This window comes from Zingiber officinale, chromosome 8A, assembly GCF_018446385.1.
Source record: "Zingiber officinale cultivar Zhangliang chromosome 8A, Zo_v1.1, whole genome shotgun sequence".
NCBI classification, from domain to species: domain Eukaryota; kingdom Viridiplantae; phylum Streptophyta; class Magnoliopsida; order Zingiberales; family Zingiberaceae; genus Zingiber; species Zingiber officinale.
The window spans coordinates 46936180-46959460 of record NC_056000.1 but is presented as its reverse complement, the minus strand read 5'-3'; the positions used below and the strand labels follow the sequence as shown (position 1 = coordinate 46959460).

The following is a 23281-nucleotide window of genomic DNA, read 5'->3' as shown; positions in this document are numbered from 1 at the left end:
TTCCTTTCAAACGGCTTTTACGGCTAAGAATGTTTGCATTCCGTCTCGCGTTTGTCACCAGCAGTCAAATCTGACACCTTTCACTCCACAGAGTTTTCGTCGTCTCCTCCTTTTGCCAACCTCTGCAACAACAAAATGGAGACGGGCGCAAATTCCGGCGCTGCAACTGCGTCCGACGTCGACAGAAGCAACGCCGGCGGAAGGAGGAGATACAAGTTCGAATTGCTCCCGGAGTTGCACGCCAAGTTAGAGAAGCTGGAGGAGGAGACGTAGGCAATGAAGCAGAGCATCAAAGTGCGCGGAGGAGAGAGCCAAGCTCATGGATGAGATCACAAAGCAGTTCCACAGAGTAAGGAAGAGCGGTCTCTCGGTATGTAATTCACTTCACTTCCATTGCTTGATTTCAATCTGAATAATTTTGCATAACGAGATTGTTTCTGTTTTGGCTCTTTGCGAATGCAGAACGATGGAGAGAATAAAAGCTCAACCTCCAAAAGTTTCGAACTCTGATCATTTAAGTCCTGTTTGAGAGTAAATTTGAAGCTAAAGTTATGTTGCACACCGGGCAACTTTCTCCCTCTCGGCCTCTAATTGCAGAAGAAAAAGGAGAGACAGGAATAGGATCGTTCACAACAAGGTAATAAAGAAATCCCACGCAAGAGGAAACGCAAGAAGAAAATCAAGAACTAGAATGAAAGAAGAAGAAGAGACAAAGGAGGATTACTGGATTCGGCGGCATGCCTACTTTACAAAACGATCGAAATTTTTATTAGAATTCTCTCAACTCTTTTACATAAGATTATAAGATTACAAGGATCCTATATTTATAATGTCTAAACCCTTACTTGATCTCTCGGATTGAAAATACCAAAAAAACCCAAAATCCAAGTTTTCTCGTCGCCTCCCAAACACCACACGGACGGGCCGTGCCTGGGGGCACGACCGTGTCACACTTCCAGAACTAGACACGACTCTAGACGCGACCGTGACACACCATGAAAAATTCCAAAACGTCACACGACTAGGCCATGCCCAAGGAGCATGGTCGTGTCGCGCCTTGTGACACTTATAGAATAGGACCTGGTTAGGCTATGTCCGGGGGCATGACAATGTTGCATAGTGCATAGAACTTTACACGGCCATGCCGTGTCCAAGGGGCACGATTGTGTCAGGTTGTGCCCCTTGTCTCCTTTCTTTGTGACCATCTTCATGTTGTCCTCCGCTCAAATATGAGTCACTGTCAACAATCGCTATCTTGGCGAATATCTACCCATTTGGAGAATATGAGCGTCTGAACAAAACTATACATAGAACTCAGGGTTTAAGTTTCCTTCCTATAGCATCTAGAGACATGGATCAAGTTCAAGCAATGCCTGAACTTCTCTGCGGTTATTGGATTTGTCAACATGTCTACAATATTGTCTGCAGTGTGAACCTTCTCAGGTTGAATTTTGCCAGAAGCAATCAACTTTCTGATATTGTGAAACCTCACATCAATATGCTTGGCTCTTGCATGATACACCTGATTCTTGGCCAAATAGATAATATTTTGACTGTCAAATAATAACTTAAGTCCACCTTGTTGAACTCCTAGTCCTCTGACCAACCCTGTAAGCCATAAAGTTTCATTCACTACTTCAGTTGATGCCATGTACTCCAACTTTGTAGTGGACAATGTGTTGGTGTAATTTGTACTAACGGTCTAACACTGGTTTTGATGAATGACAAACAAGTTAAGTGTTTTTGTGATCTAATACATTTATCGAGCGTACAGGGATTGACGGGGATCTGACACCAAGCTGAAACCCAAATAAGTCTGAGAATCCGATAGTTGGTGTGAAGCCCAGATAGGTCAAAAGGCCGATCTGATATATGACGGGAAGTTCGGCTAGGTCTGCGGGGCCTAACAGCTGGCCAAAATCCAACTGAGTCTGCGGACCTAACAACTGGTGAGAAGGCCTGGTGAGTGGAGAGACTAATCAATAGACTATAAGTTGGTAACTGAAGATAAGTCACTGGAGGAGGGAGTTCTGGTGAGGACGAGTCCAAGTTTGGATTTTAGACGCTGGTCCAGTTTAGGTCCATTTGAGATACTTAAATTGAGACTATGACTAGTTTCTGGTCTTAGAAAGAGAGAAACTAATTTATACTCTTATTTAATATTGTGTTAATCCCATTTTGCAAGGTATACTTTGTTTCCGCGCTAACACATGTTGCAGGGGTGAAAAAGTACAAAAGGCCTTGGATGAACAGTGCTTGAGGCGCCTCCTGGCGATTAAAGGCATTTCAGAGCAAAAGGCGCTAAGGCGCCTCCCGGCTATTGGAGGTGCACTGGATTGAGGGTTGGAGGTGTTGGTTGCTACTCGGAATACCGTTCTAGTTCCCCTGTACAAAAATTTGTACAAGCATAGAACTATCCTAGCTACCCATGTGCTCTACTGAAGTTAAATTTGGATTGCAAATGATGCTTAACATTATTAATCAAAATTGTCCTTCAGAAATTAAACTTGGATTGAAAATGATACTTAACATTTTTACTCCAAGTTTAACTGATGTGTTCTTCATAAGTTAAACCATATTACAGAAGTTAATTAAATATCTATTTCAAAAATCGGCTTCCAGGTTAAACATGGCGAGGCACTAGGCCTTCTTGGATATGGGATCATCCACCACTTCTTAGACAAAGTCTTTCAAAGAAATCGGATATTTAACTTCTTACAGTAAAATATGTTTAACTACAGAGACCTCGATAGAAGCACAATATCGAAACATGAAATCGAAAAATAAAATCGATAACAAAACGATAACCTAAAACCGATAACCTCTTGTGTTTGATTTTTCAAGATCTATACAAAAGGATGAGCTAGTCATGATGCGGAAACAAATAACTAGTTATACCTTTTGTAGCTTATAGACTTCTTGATCTTCTGTTGTATTCCTCTCCTTCTCTTGGACGTCGTGTGGACGACGATCTACCAAGACGAAATCCACCCAAGCTTCTTCCTTTGCTTCCAAGTTTCACCCACCTTCCACCAAAGGATACTAGGATGCAATACCTCCTTCACTTCTTTCTTCTTCTTCTCCAAGCAACTGACCACCAATGTCTCTCCAAGGCTTGATGTCGCTGGCCACAAAGAAGAGGAAAGGGAGAAGAGGGAGAGCCGGCCACAAGGAATAGAGAAGAGGAATAAGAGATGTGTGTTAAACCATAAGACACCACCTCCTCTTCTTTTATATTCCTTGGTGATTGCAAAAAAGGAAAGCTTTATAACAAAAAAAATAAAACTTCCTTTTCTATCATGGCATGGCCGGCCATAAGCTTGTGCTCCAAGTAAGGAAAGATTTTAAACAAAATTAAAATCTCTCTTCTAAAATCCTTTTTGTGGATAGCTATAAAAGGAATGTTTTATAAATTAAAATCTCTCTCTTTTAAATCCTTTTATGGATATCTATAAAAGAAAAGATTTTAAAATAAAACTTCTTTTTTAAAACATGGTTACAAAAAAAGGAAAATTTTATCAAAAAAATTAAAATCTTTCTTTCACATTATAGATAACTACAAATAAAGAAAGATTTCAAATCTCTCTTTTTAATCCTAGAAAAGCTATAAAAGGAAAGATTTTAAAAAATTTAAAACTCTCTTTTAAAACCATGTGGATGACATCATAAAAGGAAAGACTTAATCAAAATTTTATTTTTAATAAAACTTCCTTTTCTCTTATGATATGGCCGACCCCTTGCTTGGGCACCAAGCAAGGCTTGGCTGACCCTAGTTTGAGCTCCAAGCTTGGCCTGGCCGACCCCTTGCTTGGGCTCCAAGCAAGGATGTGGCTGACCCTAGCTTGCTTTGGGTAGATATAAGGCTTTATAAATAAGAGGCTACAACAGGGACCAAGAGGAGAAATTTGTTTTGGTCTCTCGATGAGCTTGAGCTTCCCGTGTTCGCCCCGAACACCCAACTCAAGTTCATCAATAATAACTCATACCGCTAAAGAGTTATTATTGCACTACCGCACCAATCCTATATTACAATATGGGATCTTTCTTATCATGAGTGTATTAGTCTCCCTGTGTTTAAGATATCGAATGCCCACTAATTAAATGAGTTACTGACAACTCAATTAATATTTAGCTCCAAGAGTAGTACCACTCAACCTTATTGTCATGTCGGACTAAGTTCACCTGCAGGGTTTACATGAGAATCCTTATGAGCTTCTCAAGGGGATATCATCAACCTTAGATCACTAGGACGCAGTTTCATTCTATAATCAACATCTCACCATATAAATAATATCATTTCCCAACTTATCGGGCCCATTGATTTAACGAACTAAATCTCACCCTTTGATAAATGAAAAAAATAAATATTAAGTATACGTGCTTGCTATTATATCATGATTAAGAGTACGTACATCCATAATAATAGAGGTCCTGTTTTTTTTTATAGTCAGTATAAAAAGAACAACCTCAAATGGTCTTGCTCAATACACACATAGTGTACTAGTGTAATTTTATAGTTAAGATAAACTAATACCAAATTACACTACAACCACTCCAATGGTTTGCCCCATTCCATCTTGGTTGTGAGCTACCATTTATAATTTATAAGGAACTGATAACATGATCTTCTGTGTCACACCAAATACCATGTTATCTACAATATAAATTAAATGGACAACTGCATTTAACATAAATGCAGACATTTGACCAATGTGATTCTTATTTCAAAATATAAATGTTCATATAAAAAGTTAGGCTTTTAGTATACATCCTAACAGGAGGTCCCTCAGAAGTGTTAGAGGCGCTCTCATGCAGGATAAAAGCATCGCAGAGAGCAGGATAAGCTTGGCTCTTGGAGGCTCCTTATAAGGGATAAAATTTATAGATAGTTGATTTTATCGGTTCCGAAGATAAAGGGGATGAGGGATACAATTGGAGGTGCCCTAAAGGCTATTGGAGGCGCCCTTAGCAACCAATGAAAGGAGGGTTGGAGTATCCCTTCTCACTCATCGATAATCAACTCAAGTTCTAAGTGATACAAACCTTTTGAATCTTCGAAAACGTTAGTCTGCTACTGAGTTTCTCCTCTGAGTCATCTGACCATCTCCGGTAGAACGATAGCAATAGACGAGTATAGTACTCAAAATTATTGGTAACTTTTAATAGTGTTGTAATTTTCATACTACTACTTTAAAAGGAGAGTATAGGTTGTTGCACTGTCTCTATCTTTGTATTCGATTACCTCTTCGTGTCATTCCGGAAGAGGCATTTAGCGGATTACCCGTTGATAGATCCGTAGGACTTGGGTCTTGGAGTAGGAGTCATCGAAGACTCTGAACCAAGTAAAATTGACAGAGTTTTTCCTTATGTTCTTTTCAATTTAAACTTTTTGCTGCAATTTTATTTTTAAAATTTTAAAATAACTCTATTTTCAAAACACGTGATTCACCCCCTCCCCCCCTCTCATGTGCTCATGATCTAACAAGTAGTATCAGTGCCAAGTTAACTCTGAATTGGTGCAACCATCGATTGAGCAGGGGGTTCATCAATTTCCCTCGTTTAATTATAACTGTAACTTTTTCCCACACTACTTACCCTAAGACCAAGTCTTGGTATCCGTTTTAAGTTTTCTTTTTCAGTAAACCAATAGCCCAAATCGAGGGATCTAGCACCGTTCATCCCCCATTGTTCAACGGAGACGACTTCTTGTACTAGAAAAAAATGAATAGAAGTATATCTGAAGACATACTTCGACCAGTGACCCAGAAAATTGGAATTCAGAGATGAAGAAGAAAGCCCAAATGGACTTCAAGGCCCTCAACACAATTCAGTGTAGTCTCACTAAGGAGGAACTGAACTACGTCGGACAACACGAGAACGTAAAGGAGTTGTGGGACAAGCTCATAGAACTATATGAAGGGACCAACACCGCAAAGCTAACTAAAAGAAATTTGTTTTTAAATAGGTTATTTAATATCAAAATACAGGAAAAAGAGACTGCAAGTCAGTTGCACGCAAGGATCAAGTACATCCTCAACGAGCTCCACACAATCGACCACTGGACAGAGAACCGAGATCTAATAAGGTATGTTCTAAACGCATTTCCTCAAAATGCACTGTGGACATCCACCGTGGATGCCTACAAAATTTTGAGAAATTTATCTAAATTAAAATTAGATGAACTTTTCTGTGAACTAGAACTGCATGAACAGACTAACGCCAAACCCATCGAGAAAGGTATTGCTCTTTTTGCAGAATTATCCAAAGAAAAATCTAGAACTAAAGCAAAGCCAGAAGTTGAATATGACCCAAACTTAGATGATGAAGAGCACCTAGTGAACCTGATAAGAAAAATATTCACTAGGAAAAAGGAGTTCACCAAAAGGGATCTGCAGAAGATCAAGTCCACCTCCAACAACAACAAGATGAATGTCACGTGTTTTAGGTGCAACAAAAAAGAACACTACAATTAGCATGATTGCCCTAATCTCAAAAAGAAAAAAGCCTCAAGGCGACTTAGGATGAGTCATCATTAGAAGAATCGGACAGTGACGAATCGAAGCATGCCAACTACCTCGCATTGATGGCGTCTGGACCAGAATCGGAAAGCGAATCGGAAGACGGGTTCGAACTTGAATTGAGCCACAAGTCCATACTCATTTTCGAAGGTTCCAACGAGGTACAAGCTATTTTAAGTAAAAAGTTTTTCAAAATAATTATATATTTACATAAGAAATTAACTATTTTTAAAAATCAAATAAATGAACTAAGTATAGACAATAAAACACTTAACAAATAACTAAAATTAACTTCAACTATTGAGTTGATTCAAGCTAGAATCTTAGCTCAAGTTGCAAAACTTGAAGAGGACAATTCTAGATTGAAGGGAAGTAGTTAAACTAAAACAACTTCTAGAAAAATTTATAGTTAGATTCAAGTACCTTGATATGATACTTGGATCACAAAGAGTTGTGTACAATAAGTCCGGACTCGAATAGAAGTCCAGTTCGACTAAGAAGACTTTTATATCTCTAGCCACCCAAAGTAAAAAATTAAACCAAAGCCTGGGTTCTGAAAACGTACCTAACCACATAAGTAGAACCAAATCAATATTATATACCTAAGAGTCAGATAAATTATATAAAATAAGAAAATAATAAATCAAATAATCTAAACCCAAACTGTAAATTAACTAAACCAAACTTCAGCCACAAGTCCAAAATAAAACCAAAAAATAACTACAATCAAGTATTTTATAATTATAAAATAAATAAACATAAACCAAAAATCAAAACAAAATACAAAAGCAACAATCAAGGGGAAGGCACCAGAATAGCTGCCACCTCACGAACCTAGTCTACCCGGTCGGGTAGTTAAGGACTAGATAATTTGATCTTTGACCAATATAATATCAGGTTGAGATGAGATAATAGTGCGTTAGGGAAGCTTGCTCTAGAGAGTCAAGTAGGGTAAGATATACTCTACTTGGTCTACTTAGCTGAGTAAAACTAACCGAAGCTATCTCGTTACATCCTAAACTAGTTAGACCAAGGTTTATCAATAGAAAAAATTAAATGTTCAATATCTTAAAAAGACTTTGTCTAGAAGTGGTCGTTACTCCTGAAGGATTGAGAAAGTGCGATAGAGGGGTGAATATCGCTTTTTAAAAAAACTTTTCCTTTGGAACGTTTAAAACACGAGTAGTGCAGCGGAAAGTAAAAACGCATTTTGGTTACTTAGTTCGGAGCATAGGTCGACTCCTACTCTAAGGCCCGCGATCCTTGACCGTACTGTTGGATAATCCACTAAAACTCTTCTTTCCGAAACCTCCGTAAAGAAGCAATTCGTACAATGAAATGAGTAAGATAGTAACAACCTACTATCTTACTTGAAATTAAGTATAAAGCAAGCTAAATAAAATATACCGATATTAGATGTAAGATAAAGCTCGGTCGGTACTTCTTGGATGGAGTATCCACTTTCTTGGAGATGAGTAGTGGACTAGTCGAACAACAATTTTGCAAGGGATGAACTCAGAACCAATTTGTTACCCAGCCTCAGACCTCAAACTCTTTTTATAAGAATCAACATTCGGTCAACTGATTCTCAGGTTAGGTCGACTGAACCCGCTCCATTCCTTCTTTTCTGAGCTCCGATTTGATCCAATCTTCGAGCATTGATGACACTTAATGATTTGGTCGATCGATCTCATTGTTCGATTGACCGAATGGTGAGCTTTTCCTGTTCGACGAGATTCTTCATTAGTGCGTCTTTAAGGTAATGATCGTTCTGTCGATCGATCCTCTGCTTCAGTTGACCGATCTGGCTAGCTTCCATCTTTGCTTCTGATCGATCTGTACTGTGTCACATCATCAGGGTTTGGTAGACCAATCCTTTGGTTCAGTCGACCGATCAAGCTTCGATCGGAATGTGCTCTGCTTTGGTCTGAACTGATCTCTAGTCTGAGTCAAGTTGGTTCGGTCGACCGATCCCTACGTTCGATCGACAGATCAGGCCGAACCTACAACACAGAGTTAAACAGAATATTCCTGTAACACAAAGGTTAGCACAGTAATACATATAATGCATGAGTAATATTAGACAGTAGATCTTAATCTCAACTTGGAAACTTTTCCAGTTTCTTCAGTTGAATCAATGACCTAGGGTTTGTTATCTTCTGGAACACGATCTCACTGTCACTCCTCTAGTTGTTTACCTCAACCTACCTGCTAAACCTTGGTCCTCCAGACCTATTTGGACTTTGCCGCTTAGCATTGGATCGACCACCTAGGACTTTCCCTCGATCTTCGTTCCTCCAAACCTATCAAGTTTCTCTGCCAAGTGTCAAGTCCTTTAGACCCGCTTGGACTTTCCGCCTAGCTTCCATGATCTGCTAAGTCTTTCTTACCTAGCCTCCAACTAGGACTTTCCCTGTTGAGTAAACAGTCTACACACTTGGTCAACTTGTTAGATCACAACAAGACTTAACTTGAATTTTTGACAACATCAAAACTCAAGTTTGATTCAGGTGCACCTTGCACCAACAGCTCCAATACCCAAGAAGACCCCTGTGTCTCGCCACAACTTGGAAGTCGATTTTTGAAATGTGTATTTAATTGATTGACGATTAAACTTAAATCTAATACAAAGTCAAACTATCTTCAAATAAAAAATAAACTAATCCATCTCACAAAACTATAAGAATACCTTGGTTAATAAATTAAACTGGGTGAGATAATTAAGGACCCAAAATTTAATTATAAATATTAATTAAATGTTAACTCAATTCTACTTTGAATATTAATTAAATAAATCCTAAATGTTAATCCATTTAAACTTTAAAATAAAGTTAATTAAACATTAAAAATTAAATTAAAACTTAAAATTTAAATAGAATTAAATGTAAAGGTAATTAATCTAGTACATTAAATATTTTTTTTTTTAAAAAAACTTTTAAAAATTATTTTAAAAATATTTTATAAATCTTTTAAAAATATTTTATAAACCTTTTAAAAATATTTTTAAAATATTTTATAAGCCTTTTAAAAATATTTTTAAAAATTATTTTAAAAATATTTTTAATTTTTTTTTAATTTTTTTTTAAAATTATCTTAGAAATTATTTTAAAATCTTTTAAACATCTTTTAGAAATTAATTTTAAAAAATCCTTTAAAAAATTTTAAAAATATTTTAGAAATTATTTTAAAAATTATTTTAAAAAAATATTTTAAATAAAAAAATTATTATCTTAAAAACTTAGTTAAAATTTAAACAACTAGCTAAAACCTAAAAACTTAATTAAAACTTATACTTAAATTAAAATATTAATGAAATTAATTTAAATTTAAAGTTTACTTAAGTTAATTAAATTAATTAATTTAAACCTAAAATATTAATTAAATAATTAATTAAAATTTAGTGAACTTAAACTTAAAACTGAATTAAATAATCAATTAGTAAACAATTAAAATTAATTGAATTAAACTCAAAACATTAATCTAACATTAATTGATAATTTAGAATAACCTTAATTAAAAACTAAATTTAATTAATACCTTAATTTAATTTAACCTAATTCAAATCAATCAAATTATCAATCAATTAACTTAAATCTCAATTAATTAATAAATATTAATAATCCAAAATAAATAATAAATTAAATTATTCTAAAAATTAAGTAATCAATTCATACTTAAATTAATTATAACATAATCCTTAATTAACCTAAATTAAAATATAATTAAACTTAACTTGATGCAATTAAAATTTAAATAATAGTAAATCAATATCGATAATAAAAAATCTAATTTAATTTTAAGTAAACTATCAATCCAAGCATAAATCATTGAATACATTTAATTAGAACATAAAAATTTGAACTTAACTTATCTTTAACTTAATAAAATATTAGTAACTAATTGATTCATTTCGTCTGAAGATTAACTTAATCCTAAATAATCTTCCAAGAAGAATTAATTAATGATTAATTTAAATAATCTTAAATTAATCAAACTTAACTTATTGTTTTTCAAAGTTACATATTTTCTAAAAATCAGTATTTTAACCCTAAGTTCCTTAAACAATTAGATAAAGCTCTTTGATAACTATAGGTGGCAGATAAGAGAGAGTGTTAACTTAAGGGGAGGATGGATAAAATCTTAAAAAAGCTTTTTCAAACTCTTGAAAAATATTCTGAAAATATTTCTAAAACTATTTTACATAATATTTTTGAAAAATACTTTTAAAGTCACTTTATAACTTTAAAAATTGTTTCAAAAATTATTTTAAAAAATATTCTAAAAATAAAAATACTTTACAAATTACTCCTTAAAAATCCTTTCAAAAATTAAGTTTTATGAAGCCTCGTTTCACAATATTTTGAAAATTACTTTTAAGAAATATTTTGAAATTTACTTTGAAAAAATTAACTTTCAAAGGTTACTATGAAAGTTAAACTTAAAAAATAAATTACTTAAACACAAAAGAAGGTAAACCATCTTGAAAATTATTTTAAAAATTACTTTTGAAAAGTATTTTACAATTTATCTTGAAAAATAACACTTTTTGAAAAGTTAATTATTAACTTATTTTTTTTACTTATAAATTTCACTTAAAATTTTTCTTTAAAGTTGTTTTAAAGAAATATTTACTTAGAATTTTTTTTCTTCAAATCTTTACTTAATTTATTTAAGAAACACATTTACCTCAAATTGTTGAAAAAAGCACACTTGTATAATATTTTGAAAATAATTTACTGTGTAACTCTATGAAAAATCAAATAAAAGATTGCAAATTACTTTCTAACTATTTTTTAATGTTTTTTTTGGAAAATTATGTTTTGGGATTATTTTTGTTACTTAAATGATTTTTGAAAGAAAAATCAATACTTTCAAATCTTTTGAAATCTTCACTTAAAATCATTTTACTTAAAAAAATACTTTAAAAATACTATTATTTCATAAAATCAAACTTTTTTTGATGATCTCTTTTTAAAATTCTGTCTCTCCCCAACTCTGATTCATATGATTTATTTGTTTCTTGTATGTTTTTTTTTTATGAATGACAAAGAGTGAAAGTAGGGTTAAGTTAGAACAAATTATGTAGAAAATTAAGTTGATAAAAAGTAGAGTTATAGTTGGAACAAATTATGTAGAAGATTAAGTTGATAAATTCAAACCTAACTCTGTAATTCAAAATGATCAAGAAATAAATATGAATTCAAAATCTAAAATTCTTACATCATTCTTGCATTCACTTCTTTTATTTTATTTTCCTTAACTTTAATTAGGTTATTATTATATTAAAAAAGGGGAGATTGTTGGTGCAATATAATGATTTAACTCAAATTTCCAATTGATATTGGATTTCCAGTTGATATTTTCGAGTTTTCTAGTTTGTCATAGATAGAGATTTTTGTTGATTGGATTAACGAAGTAGAGAGATTTTTTTTATTATGAGGAAGTATCCGATCGTATGAAAATGAAATTAATTATCATCAAACTCAAGGATCTAGCATCAACGCGGTGGGAGTAGTTGCGATGCTTACAAGACAGATAGCGCAAAACCAAGATCACTGATTGGAAGAAGCTGAAAAAAAATAAAAAGCTACTTTCTGCTCTTTGGTCACACTCAAAGTTTATTCCAAGGCTGATTAGGAGTCACCTTGCAGGAATGATAGCTTTGATGATGCTCGAAATAATTGGGATGAATTTGAAGATGATTTAGAAGAGAAATTTGACTTAGAAAATTATCAAGATAAAGAAAAATTTGATGAAAAAAAATAATAATTTCAGTTAGTTTCATTAACTATCCTTGAGGATGATTGACTCGGTTCTATGGAAATTTCTCATCAGCTACCAGGATAAATCGGAAAGTGCACGCGGCGACCAGCCCAGAAGTCCAATATCCTTTGATTGTGTCATTCATTTGGAGGAAAATTTTTTATAAATATGCGTTGAGATTTGAACTTTAGATGTCTGAATGATAATCTGGATATTTTACTGCGGCATCATAGTCCAGGGGCAAATAATTTGATAAAAAAATGATTAAATAATTTCAATTAACTTTATTGATTATTCCTGAGGATGATTGGTCTGGTTCCATGAATTTTTTTTATCGGTTACTAGGATAAATAGAAAAATGCACATGACGGTTAGACCATAAATCTAATATTCTTTGATTGTGTCATCCATTTGGAAGAAATTTTTTTAAAAAATATATTGGGATTTGAACTTTAAATGACTGATAATCTAGATATTTTACTGCGGCGGGACAAATAATTTGATGAAGAGAATCATAATGAAGTGGATTTTCGTCATTTAGAGGAGGAATATGGAATAATTCGAAAAATCTTGATCCACGTCTTCTGGACCTTCTGTTGGCAGCAACAGCGAGGAGCAGAAGCCATCACAAAGCGAGCGTTGGGACACGAAAATAGTAACGAGCGAACCAATTTCGTGGCTCGTGAGGTCTCTCGCCCACGCGACGATCCCTAACCGCCACGCCAACGAGGTCGATCCCGAGGAGAGGGCGGACCTCGACGACTCTGTCCACAGTGGCGTCAAGGAGAATTTCTTCGAGCTCACCCAAACCCTACCCCGGTAGTTCCGCAGCACCCTACATTCTTTGCTCCTCCTCCCACCTTCTCCTTTGATCCTACCCCGCCTGGACACGATGAATCCGAAGCGGTCGCTGATTTCCCCTCCATCGAAGGACCTCAGAGTGACCTCTCCGAGATCGGAGGGAGATTGAGTTCCGGCTTCTCCAAGCTCTCCAGATCCAAGGTCATCACGAAGATCTCCAAGATCGCATCCCCGTTCATTCCTTTCGGGTCCGGGGAAGAAGATGATGAAGGATCGGAAGGGAAGTACAGGACGGAAGCCGTGGGCGTCACCGAGGAAGTGATGACCTTCGTCAGGAACATCTCCATGCATCCGGAGACGTGGTTGGATTTAAAGAAACCAGTTATGATGCTCTTAATAAGCTGGCATGCTTCTTACCATCAAGGATATTACAGGTTTCAACACATCAGAGAAGAGGACGTGCTGGCCGAGTTCAACCAGGGGTGTGCTATAGCTTGTACCCAAAAGTTGTTCATGATGCTATGCCCCCGCAGTACCAGTTATCTGAATTCCTTCGAACCCCTTTGCAAGAACTATGCCTTAACATTAAAAGCCTACAACTTGGAGTATTTAATGCAGCATTTTTGGCCAAGGCTCTTCAACCTCCTGATCCTTCGTCTGTTAAAATTGTTGTTGAACTTTTGAACACTCTACCCTTGGATCCAAATTAAATAATGGGAAGATACTATTTATAGGGTCCGTATTCCAGTACATAGATCCAACTCTCACAATTGCCGGTGCTCTAGCACATCGGAACCCATTTGTTCTGCTTAGAAAAGAAGATCCTGATTCTGCTTAAAAACATGCTGTGGTGGTGATTCATGCAGTTATCATGTTGCTCTTCTAAAAATATTTGTAGGATGGAAGGATGCAAGACGTGGCGGCGGTAGAGAGCGTGTTGTATGTTCGGAGAGTTTCGTTTCTCCTGTAAAATTGCAAATGGAGGATATGAGAAAGCAGTTCTTGGATCGGCTATTTGACGTTGGTTTTGTGGACAAAATTAAAGGTGCCAAGGCATACAACCAGTATGGGGATGGTATAGAAATGGTATGTCTTCTTCTGTCAGTTCTGTGTGCTGGACTTGACCCTAATGTCATCCCATGCAAAAGAAGAGGAAAGAGAACAACTTTCTACAGCGAATATGTCGGGAAAGTCTGCAATCATCCTTCCTCAGGTAATGCAAGGATCAATCTGTTCCCTCTGCCCTACATGATTTTCAGTGATAAGGTGAAATCTACAAGCATATACAAAAAAGGATTCGACAAATATTTCAGATTATGCTTTGCTTCTGTTTGGTGGCAACCTTACACTGAGTGAATCTGGCGGGGGTATTGAGATATGGGATGGCTACTGTCATTCCTCGGCTCCTGAAGACATGCTACAACTTATTCAGAGATTGAGTAAATTAATCTTTTTTTATAATTTTTAGTTTTTTAATATTTTAAGTATTTTTTGGTAATTTTTATCTTTTTTATATTTTTTTTTAAAATTTTGAGTCCGTTTAAGGATTTTAGGATTATGATTTTATTATTATTATTATTATTTTTGCATATTAGAATTGAGGTCTATATATTAAATTTTTTTTCCCTTTCTTGGTGTCTTAGAGTTTGGAGTCTACATAAATAATTATTTGGGTTGATATAAGAGAATTTTTTGTTTGGATTAATAATATTTTTCCAGAGTGCCATTTATTTTCCTATTTCCTGGTATTCCTAGTTGAATCAACAAATTATAGAATATTGCTTCCGGTATTCGTGCACGAATCAACATATTTAGTAGCCCGTAGGATAATTGTTATCCCGTCTGACGTTATGCTTTTGACGACTGGAGCGTTGGCAAAGGGAAATCATGGAGGAGCGAACCCTAGGTGGTGAGATCTTAAAGAGTAAAACTTAGGTGGTAAAGTCTTAGAGGAAGTTAAGCAAGAAGGATAGTAGATCGGGTAGACTTAATTCTAAGAGCATCCACATTGGTGGGTGTTATAACACTCACCATCTCATCAAAAAGTGTGGGACCCACATGCCACATATACATCATATTAACACATCCATTCTCTCACATTCGTTTTAACAACCACGTGCTTTCCTCAACGTAGAATAAGTTTATGGTGGGCCATAGGGATTTTTTTTATTTTCCTCAACGTTATTTCCTCACTCTAAAATGCTTGTGGTGGGCCATAGGTATTAAAAAAAAAAAAGACATTGAACGCGTTCAATGAATTGAATGCGTTCATGCCTTTGTGTGGGCCCAACTCAATTAATTCTTGCGCTACACTGGTTTTAACGTTCATTGAACGTTATAACAGTCCATGAACGCACCAATGCAGGTGCTCTAAGGGAGTGACTCATAGGTGGTAAAGTCTTGGATGAGTGAACTATAAGTAAAAGGTAAGCCTAGTAGGTCAAGTGGAATTACATATTAGGTTTACATATTTTGTTGTGTTTGAATGTTGTTTTGCATTAGGAACCGGGAACTGAAGAACAACAAGGAGTAGATAAACACAATCGAAAGCAATCGGACCAAGTCCGGGGTGAACTGGACTTGACTCGAGTGGAACTGGAACCAAGCTAGTTTGGTCGACCGATCCCAAGGATCGGTAGATCAACCAAAGTATTGGTAGAACGATTGGGTTCGGTTGATAGGGTTCAAGTTTGGACTCAAGTTGGTGACGTGGTCTGGTTCGATAGACCGATAAATCTAATAACTACAAAATTTAGATCGTGATAAACTTGGTCGTGATGATCAAGTTTTATCCAAGATCGATATACCAAAAGGCCTTATTGATAGACCAAAAAATTGCTATAAAAGAACCTCGATATCAGAACTCAAGAACAACATTCTACTACAACTCTCCTATGATCTGTGTTTGAAGAAAACTTGTTGCAAAGCTTTGCGATTGGGAAAGTTCCAAGAGGAGTGTGCTACGCTCATGACATCCATATCGGATCAAATCGACAATTGTTTGTATCACTTTAAATATGCACGTTATTTTTATCTTATTTGTGATTGTGATACAACTGTTGTAAGCAATTTCTCCGTCTCCAGAAAAGTTCTGAAAAAAAAAGATAAAATAGTGGGCAGGTACCTTTGTACATTGACCTTAGACGTACTAACCCTAAGGGTATGGAACTAAGTAAATCGACTGGATTTTTCTTTACGTTTATTTATTATTAATCTGTTGTGTAGTAATATGATTATAAAGAACGAATGACAAAACGAACAATAAAAGACACGATTGATATTCACCTCCTATTGATCCCATCATCTTATAGAAAAGCCTTTGCTTAGGAGAGAAAACCATATCTTCACTTACCGTGTAAAGACTTTATGTCGCGCTCCAAGGGTAAGATTGTCCGACGAAAATTGGACAACATCTACCCTATAACAATGACAATTGAAATCTGGATACATGGCCATAAAGGTAATACAAGAGTAATATATACAGTCCACACCGCTGGATCAACTACACAGCGGATAAAAACCAAAAGTGTCCAACCTGGATAATAAAGGGATCTACTCCACCCACTCTAGATGTAGAAACAACATAGACTACGAGTCGGCTTGGCTTGACGCAACAACCATCAAATCAAACAAAAGACCAACATACGATAAAAATCCGCATTCCAGTTACTTATTACATGAACATGTTCGGAAAACCAAAATACGAGTAAAGCAATGGTAGAAACAAAACTCTCGATGCAACGTGAGATTGACAAGCAGGATCCTCTAAGAAACTCTATACATATATCATATACTTTCTACTTGAAGGAAGAGAAATATAACAGATAGTGAGTCCAAATGCCTCCGCGGGTAAAAGAAAATAGTACATGATAATAACATAATGAGAGCAAAGGTATTGTCTCAGGATATGCCACTACAATCGTCTGCTAACTAAAACATAACTAACAACAATAATCCTTCACTAACTTGCTCAACCAAGTGTGATCAATAAATCGGGAGTACATATAGTATATCTCAACCTGCACAAGAAAATACATGACCAACATATAGTAAGTATATAACAAGCATTGACTGTAGGAGAACGCTCTACCACGGATGGTCTCTTGAGTAGTTAGGGTAAACAATGTCACTGTCTATAGGTGAACTCGCTATCACGAATGGTCTCGTGGATAGATAGAAAAAGTAAACAGTTACTATTTGCGTGTGAACTCGCTACCAAAAATAGCCTTGTAGGTAGACAGGGTATATGCGTATCTGTCTAGCTACAAATCGCATGCAAATTCGCTAACACGAATGCTCTCGTGGGCAATCGTATATATTATGATCACTGACGATTCTTGCAACCACGAGTGGAAGACAATGGTCGACATACTACAATAAAAATGACTTTCCATAGTACATCATCAAGACATACAATTAGGGTGTGTCGTTAATAATAGTTATTACAATGTATCTTGATCCTGTCCGAGCGCTGAGTCGACAGACGCTGGGGACGTGGCATGCTCCGCTGTCTCCGACTGGTGATGTAGTTCTCCGACGATCTTGCAAAGAAGCCGAGCCGGGAGGGGTTCCAGGCGACGGCTCTCCGACGCTCAAGTCAGGCAACGAACGAGGCAGAGTAACGTGGCTACAGTAAATAGTTGCGCATACCTTCGTCGACGTCTGGGGTCTTTATATGGAAGCGCGGGCATGTTTCCCAACGCGTGCACGCTTCCCCAAACATACCTTAACAAGCCTGTGTCAGAAAAGTGCCTCTGGCGCCATTCCGCAATCGTCTGAGCATATCCCGGATGTGACGGTGGAAGCTTCCACCGTACGATTCTGTGTATGGCTCAGCCGCCAACTCTGCTGCTTGTCGGCGGCAGGTGTCTCGAGGATGATACTGTCCTGCCTCCTTTGTCCTCTTGCGGGTCTTGTCTATTCCAGGGTCGAGCGGATATGCCGCTCGGTAAGCATATTACTCCTGCATTGGTCATATGCTCAGCTGAGACTGCTCCTACCTGTGTTGCCTTGCGCGCCAGCCGAACGATGAGCCCTCTTGACCATTGAAACCTCTTCATCTTGAGCATCGGAAACCCGACCCATAGTCAGGTTGTCCTCCATTCGGTTCGGAGAATTCCAGGCTGGTCGGACTGTAGGGCCCTGTCGGTAGGCCTGCTCCGTCCGGTCGGCCGATCTCCGGGCTAACCGTGTTGCCCTCTCACCTCCACGTGCCGTTGACCCCCCGCTGACGAGGATCCCCCATCCTTACCACCGGATCACATGCCTCCCCTTCAAGTCTAGTCGAAGGAGGCGCCAAATCCGACTGACTGGACTATGAATCTGGTCGAGCGACATTCACTTCGCCACTTCCGAAAGTGTATTTCCGATTGGCTCTAGGACGCCCCCAAGGCCGATCGGCGAGTTGATGGCTATGCCTTGCAGTTTTGATCTCCCTCTGTCGCTTGTTGTGCTACTGTTCCGGGGGCGGTCGGCGTCGTCGGGTCTCCTCGGGATTCGTACCAATCCCCATTAAGCTGCCCACGCGCGGGTAATGGCGCCGCCCAATCGCTGATCGACACCTGGCAAGTCCGCCGTCATCGTACGACGGGGGCGTAATCTTCGATGGAACATGCGTCGGTTTAAATCTGACGGTCTGATGCCTTCGCTTCTTCCGATGACCTGGATCGGACGGCTGTGGTGAACCGAGACCGGGGTTTAAGAAGCGCCGGCACTGAGCCTCCTTCTATCACTCTTGCCTTTGCGTTTTTGGCGATTCCTTCCGCGACCATCCTCCCAGTGTCCGCTTGCCGTGGTGCTCCGACGAACTTCCGCCGCCTCCTTCACGGTCCGTTCCTTGTAAGCCTTCTTCTGTCCTTGCTTTCTCCTGTTTTTCTTCTCTGGTGGCCTCCATACCCATTCAATATAGTTTGGATCCTCTGTCCACCCTTTCATTCTCCTTTTATCGTTTCTTCTTTCCTCGCTACCATCTCGTCGATGGCTAGCACTTCGCAACCTTCTGGTTCTTCTCCTGGCCTGTGGTATATGACCATGCTTAGCCGGTTCGACGAAACTGACGCTGGACGTTTCCTCAACGAATTCGAACTGCCTTCTGACCATAGACTAGTTTTAGCTACCTCTTCCGATCGGCCCCATAATCCGCCGACCGGCACAGTTTGCTTCTTCCGCGACCAATTTGTGTTCGGTCTGCACTTCCCTCTACACTCCTTTATCCGGGAAGTTTGCAATTATTTCCGCATCCCGCTCGGCCAACTTGTCCCTAACTCTTTTAGGCTGCTGTGCGGCGTAGTAATCCTCTTCAAGCTGCACGGTATTCCCTTAACCCCAGAATTTTCCATTACTTTTACTACCCAAAACAGTCCGAGTGGGGTACTTTCCTTTTCCAGTCGCGGATCGGCCTCGTCTTCTTCGATAAGATGCCGACCTCGAACAAGCACTGGAAGGAAAATTATTTTTACCTTCGTTTTCCCGAGCTGCCTTCCTTTCGTACCAAGTGGCAAACCACCGTGCCAGACCCGCCTAACCTCGGCAAGTACAAGAACCAGCCGGAATACCTTTATGCGGTTAACCTATTGGCCGGCCAGAGGTTCAATATCGACAAACTGCTTCATGAGGGGGGTGTTGTATGTCTTTGGCTTGAGCCCGATCCACACAAAGCTTCCGAGCAGCTTGGGTAAGCACTCTCCTTGTCCTTTTTCCTTTTGGTCTAACTGATTTATTCTTCTATTATGCAGCTGACATCATGTGGCGATCCAAGGTTGCCGATCGGCTGAAGTTGAAGGCCGCTGAGATTGAGGCGGTGGCTGCCAAAGAGATGGCCGATCGAGGCATCGCGCCGGTCGGCTCGCACGAGGGCGAAAGTGAAGAGGCTCCAACTGAGGCCTGAGAGTCTGCCGCTCAGGGCACCGCCACTGGAGCGACCGGGGATGCTATTTCTTCGGTCGGTCAGCAGCCCACATCAGAACACGCGGAGCGATCGGCCGGCGATTCCCCACTGATAACTCGCAAACGTCACCGGACCGCCATTGCGCCCGTTGAGCCGGTGATTGGGCCAGTCGATGCCCTCCCAGAAGCAATCGACCCGCTGCCTGCCGCGCACGAGACCATTTCTTCTGATCGGACCCCCTCCCAGCTTGACCAGCCAGCACCCTCGACTGGAGCACCACCCGTTAGCTCCGTGCCCCGGGTCTGCCTTCGGCTTAAGCACTCAGACATTACTTCTGCACCGATCAACGAGTCTTCCAGCCTAGCCGTTTCTACCCAAGCAGATCCGAGCGGCCGCCGAATGATCAAGTTCGTCCTCCGTCTCCCCACTGAGGAGTTCCTTTTAGCGGCGGATCAGCCTGCTGCTCCCGAGCACCAAGTCACCATCCGGGGTCCGCTCGCCCAGACGTGGGAAGATGCGAGGGCTCGCGTGGCCCTGATGACTCCCGGTCAGCTGGCAGACAACCACATGCAGCAAGCCACCGGGGTATGTTTCTTAACGCGCTATCATGATGACTTTATCAGGTTATTGACGTTATCCATCCGAACACAGCATTGGGTGGAGAACATTACGGTCAGCAATCGTCTGGCTGAGCTGGAAGAGGAGTTGAAGAAGCTCCAAATTTCTAGAGCGCCGGCTGAGGGGCCCCCATACGCCACGCTCAAGTCCGAGCTGGCCAAAATGGAAAAACTGCTAGCAGCTGAGCAGCGCAAATCTTCCGGCCTGGAAACCAGGGTGGCCGGACTTGAAAACCAAGTCAAGTCCCACGACCACCAGATCACTGTGGCCACCAACAGAAAAAATAGGGTCGTTGCTGATCTGGACGCGATGAAGGTGGAGGTTCAAGCGCTGGAGCAGCGCGTCACGGAATTGACCAACTTGCTAGCCGCTGAGAAAGAGAGCAGATCGGCCACTGAAGTTAAATTGCAAGCTGATCTGAAAGATCTTCAGGAAGCTCTCGACTCATCCCGAGCGGCGTTGAAGGAATATCAGGGCGGAGAGTCCGACCGCTTCGAAGTGATGAGACGGAACTACCTCCGATCGGACGAGTTCGGTAACAAGTTAAGCGATCGGCTCGTCCTGTCCTTCGAGGAGGCTATCTGGGCGACCACTGCATAATTGAAGGCCAAGGGCCATCTCCCAGAGGATACCTCCATCCCCACCTGCTGGAATCCGTTCAGGAGTCCATCTTCGAGCCCCTGGAGTGAGGAGAGTTTGTGGTTTTCTTGGTGTTTTTTGTAACTCTTCCGACCGGCTCTAAGGGCCAGGCTTTTAATGGATATATCCTGTCCTGTTATTTAACTTATTTAACTTTGTCAATACTTGTGTCCTCCGATCAGAGCGCGAGCTACAATCGTTATGTCTCCTCCCTTTCTTTTCGTTAATTGTTTCTCGTGTTTATAACTAAGCCGCTTGTATAGACCCCCCTAGACCCCCCTCACTTCTTATACTGGAATTTTCGTTAAATGGTCGCGAAGTACTTTTGGTAACTTGGCCGCGCGGCCGCTCGGCTCACATGCCGACCCCTTTAGTACCTTCTCGTCGATGTATTCGGACGGAAGTACATTATCACTATTTTATCCCTACGGACAAGGCTTGTCGATTGCTAATGTTGATCGCAGAGCCGGGGCCCGTATGACTTGTCGCGTCTACACCAGAGAGTCTTCCGGCTGGGGGATTTATAGTCGTTGGTCCGACTCTAGAGTTTAACGTCGGAGCTCGACGGTCTTCAAGCCGGGGAGTTTATAGTCGCCAGTCCGACTCTAAGGTTTAACGTCGGAGCTCGACGGTCTTCAATCCGGGGGGTATATAGTCGCCGGTCTGACTCTAGGGTTTAACGTCGGAGCTCGACGGTCTTCAAGCCGGGGGGTTTATAGTCACCGGTCCGACTCTAGAATTTAACGTCGCCGCTCGACGGTCTTCAAGCCGGGGGGTTTATAGTCACCGGTCCGACTCTAGAGTTTAATGTCGCCGCTTGACGGTCTTCAAGCCGGGGGGTTTATAGTCGCCGGTCCGACTCTAGAGTTTAACGTCGCCGCTCGACGGTCTTCAAGCCGGGGGGTTTATAGTCGCCGGTCCGACTCTAGGGTTTAACGTCGGAGCTCGACGGTCTTCAATGGTGAGCTTATAGCTCGAATAATATATTTCCGGCCGAACGACACGGGGTCTTCTCCATCGAGCGTTAGACTCGGATAATATATTCCTGGCCGAACGGCACAGGGTTTTCTCCATCGAGCATTGGGCTCAGATATTATACTCCCGGCCGAACGGCTCGGGGTCTTCGCCATCGAGCATTGGGCTTGGATAATATACTCCCGGCCGATAGGCTCGGGTTCTTCGCCATCGAGCATTGGGCTTGGATAATATACTCCCGGCCGATAGGCTCGGGTTCTTCGCCATCGAGCATTGGGCTCGGATAATATACTCCCGGCCGAACGGCTCGGGGTCTTCGCCATCGAGCATTGGGCTCGGATAATATACTCCCGGCCGAATAGCTCGGGGTCTTCGCCACGGCATCACGCTGCTACTCGCTTGGTGAGCCAAAATCATGCCTTTGTTCTTATAGCTTTCATTCCTGCAACCAAGTAATACATCCGAACAGAATATTTCAAAGTATATTACATCAGCGCACCTTTCATCCAGCCCGATAGGGCTGGAGGTGGTTTGCGCTCCACGGCCTCTCTAGCCTTCGTCCATCCTCATCTTCCAAGTAATAAGCTCCCGATCGGAGCTTCTCGATGATTTTGAACGGTCCTGCCCAGGGAGCCTCCAACTTGCCCACGTCCCCGACCGACTTGACTTTCTTCCACACCAAGTCGCCCACCTGGAATGTTCGAGGAACCATGCGACGGTAGTTCTGCTTCATTCTCTGCCTGTAGGCCATTAGCCGGACGGATGCTTTGGCTCGCTCCTCGTTGATCAAGTCCAATTCCAGCTACCTACGCTCGACGTTATCCTCATCGTAGTTCTGGATCCGGGCGAACTCTACGCCGACTTCGACTGGGACGACCGCCTCACCTCCGTATACCAGGTGGAACGGGGTGACTCCCGTCCCCTCCTTAGGGGTCGTGTGGATGGCCAACAAGACTCTCGGCAGCTCGTCCACCCAGCTTCCACCCATATGGTCTAGCCGAGCCCGAAGAATTCGGAGTATCTCCCGGTTGACTACTTCGGCTTGACCATTGCTTTGGGGATACGCCACAGACGTGAAGTG

General features: G+C 40.3%; 1 pseudogene; it reads left to right on the top strand.

Annotated features, from left to right (window-relative positions):
• The first annotated feature begins 5801 nt into the window (after positions 1–5801).
• LOC122010767 lies at positions 5802–14797 on the top strand (annotated as a pseudogene).
• The last annotated feature ends 8484 nt before the right edge of the window (positions 14798–23281 follow it).